This window comes from Buceros rhinoceros, unplaced genomic scaffold (genome assembly GCF_000710305.1).
Source record: "Buceros rhinoceros silvestris isolate BGI_N320 unplaced genomic scaffold, ASM71030v1 scaffold4989, whole genome shotgun sequence".
In the NCBI taxonomy this organism is placed as follows: domain Eukaryota; kingdom Metazoa; phylum Chordata; class Aves; order Bucerotiformes; family Bucerotidae; genus Buceros; species Buceros rhinoceros.
In genome coordinates, this window is record NW_010431952.1 from 1 (window position 1) to 266 (window position 266).

Sequence of the window (266 nt, forward strand, 5' to 3'; positions counted from 1 at the left end):
CGTCCCATGGCAGCACATCCCACACGAACAAGGTCCTTGACAGGCTGGAGGAGTGGGTGCATGTGAACCCGTGAACTTCACGAGGTTCCACAGGACCAAGTGCAAGGTCCTGTGCGTGGGTCGGGGCAACCTCCGGTATCTGCACACGCTGGGGGATGCAGGGATGGAGAGCAGCCCCAAGGAAGACTTGGGGGTGCTGGCAGATGGAAAATTGGATATGAGGCATCAGTGTGCACTTGCAACCCAGAGACCACCCCTGTACTGGG